The sequence below is a fragment of the Myotis davidii genome, unplaced genomic scaffold (assembly GCF_000327345.1).
Source record: "Myotis davidii unplaced genomic scaffold, ASM32734v1 scaffold1025, whole genome shotgun sequence".
NCBI classification, from domain to species: domain Eukaryota; kingdom Metazoa; phylum Chordata; class Mammalia; order Chiroptera; family Vespertilionidae; genus Myotis; species Myotis davidii.
This window is the reverse complement of record NW_006297812.1, coordinates 513514-515990: the sequence shown is the minus strand read 5'-3', so window position 1 is coordinate 515990 and position 2477 is coordinate 513514. Positions and strand designations below refer to the sequence as shown.

Below are 2477 nucleotides of genomic sequence, written 5' to 3'. Positions count from 1 at the left end.
GAGAGGCCCAGGTTCGAGTCCGGTCAAGGGCATGTACCTTGGTTGCGGGCACATCCCCAGTGGGGAGTGTGCAGGAGGCAGCTGATCCATGTTTCTCTCTCATCGATGTTTCTAACTCTCTAATCTCTCTCCTTTCCTCTCTGTAAAAACTCAATAAAATATATAAAAAAAAAAAAAAAAAAAAAAAAGAATCTCTTGCCCTTTGAGACAGCTTTGAGGGGCCTGGAGAGAATCATGCTAAATAATAAGCCAGTCAGAGACAGACAAGTATTACATGATCTCATTCATATATAGAATCTAATTAACTAAATAAACTGATGAACAGAGTGGATCCAGAGACATGGAAGTATGGAACAGGGTGTGGAATCGCAGAGGGAAGGTGGGGGAGGGTCAGTGGGTAGGAGCTAATCAAAGGAAGACCTTGTATGCATATATGCATAACCCATGGATGCAGACAGTGGGGTGGTGAGGGCCTGGGGTGGGGGTTGGAAGTTGACTGGAGGTTGTGGATGGGGCAAAAAAGAGGACATATGTAATACTTTCAACAATAAATTTTTTTTAAAAGATCCTGGGTAAAGTTATCTGGTTGGAAATCAACAGGTTCAATCTATTAGGAGAAGGAGGGAAGAGCTTCTTAAAAAATTGACTTAGCCCAGGCCAGGTGGCTCAGTTGGTTGGAGCATCCTCCCCTAAATCAAAAAGGTTTTGGGTTAAATTCCCAGTCATGGCACATACATAGCTTTTGGGTTGGATCTGGTCAGGGCTCATAGGGAGGGAACCCATCAATGTCTGTCTGTCTCTCTCTCTCTCTCTCTCTCTCTCTCTCCCTCTCATCAATAAACATATCTTCAGGTGAGGATTTTTTAAAAAATGTAAGTTTTAGACTAATGAAAACTTATCCCAATTGGTAGATCTTTAGAACCTTTGTATTGGGAAGAGTAACTAAAAAAGAACTATTAAATTAATGACAGGCCACACTTCCACAATGTCTGGGTTATATTCTGTTTGTTTAACTCTACTGAATTTTAAATAAATTGTAAGATATTGTCAATATTTTAATATATGCTAATATTTGCTGAAGGAAAATTAACATTTTGGGTTTGGGATAGAGTTGTAAAAGGTTTTCCACATTCTTAAATATGGCTTTACTGCATTCAGTTAAATTTTGTCCAGAAAGACACATTTCTAATCTTAAAATGAAAATCAAGGGAAAAATGTAGCTCGCCATAATTGTGCTCACTGCAAACTGCGGAGGCGTGCCTTTATATGGCAAGGGGCATGACATATACTCTATATCATATATGCACCCACTATTTTTGTAAGGTAGCACAGGTGCTCTTTGTTCTTATTCTGATGCTATCTTGTCGGAAAATCAGTCCCATCCATTCCTTGACTCTTGCAAGTTAAATTGGCAGAAAATTGTAAAATTATAAAAGAAAGATATGACAACCATTCCAGGTCATTCAATCAATCCAGAAAATATCCATAAATTCCACAACCTTTCTCTTTATTCCTAAAGACCAGAGACACCAAAATAAGAGTGGGTCAGCCGACCTGATTCTTTGGTGTATTAAGTTAGCACACCCTGCATCTGAAGTGTCAAATGCAGGGAGTGGAAAGAGACTGAGTCACCATTGTCCCTGGAGATGGTACAACATGTGAGGCCAAAAATATGTGTGTGTGTGTGTGTGTGTGTGTGTGTGTTACTGTTTTTATTTTTTGTGCTGACCCTTTGACTAAAATTCTTCAATTTTTTAAAATATGGGAGAAACAATAAATATTTCTCTTTGGAAAACCGTTCAACTTCTTTTGTTAAGCAACGCTGTGCGTGTTTCACGGCCTGCTTTCTTCCTGTCCGCTTGGTCCTCAGGTCAGGAACGAGGACACTTTCCTTTCAGGGACCATGGGTCTGAGTGTCACCCTGGCCTCAGCAGCAGAGAGCAGCCTAACCTGGAATTCCCTGGGCGTGTACCTCCCTGGGGGTCCAAACAGCCTTACACCCATCGCCATGATGGAAAGAACGGCCTGGCGACCCCCCAAGGGCCTACCGAAGATTAGAGCTCCATTGTCACGTCCCCACCTATAAGGGAGGAGGTCCCAGAAACACCCTCTCTTCCAGAGGTCCTGCCATGGGGACCCAGGGGCACTAAGGGAAAAGGCATGCTGCAAGCATCCCCCAATCAGGTGGTTGCGGGGACCGAGGGCCCGGGCCGGGGGGCTGGCTGGTCAGCGCAGGCGCGTCGGTCCCCCGGCCACCGCGCCCTGCCCGGCGATGCGCTCCAGCCAGAGCGACTGGGCGCAAGTGTGCGCGCTGCCGGGGGCGGGAGGGATGCTCCCATTCGGCCGCGAGACGCCAGAGTGAGCGAGCACCCCCCAGTGACCACCTAGACTCCATTTTATTTCCTCGGAAACCGCGGGTAGGAGGGGGCCGGCCGCAGGGCGGGGTTCCTCCCGGCGGGGGATGAGCACCGTTAGCC

The 2477-nt window shown here is 45.9% G+C and overlaps 1 protein-coding gene across 11 annotated transcripts in view; it reads right to left on the bottom strand.

Annotated features, from left to right (window-relative positions):
* Positions 1–2477, bottom strand: part of NCAM1 (neural cell adhesion molecule 1) — a 350846-nt gene that overhangs the window by 346559 nt on the left and 1810 nt on the right. The gene's annotated exons all lie outside the window — the stretch shown is intronic.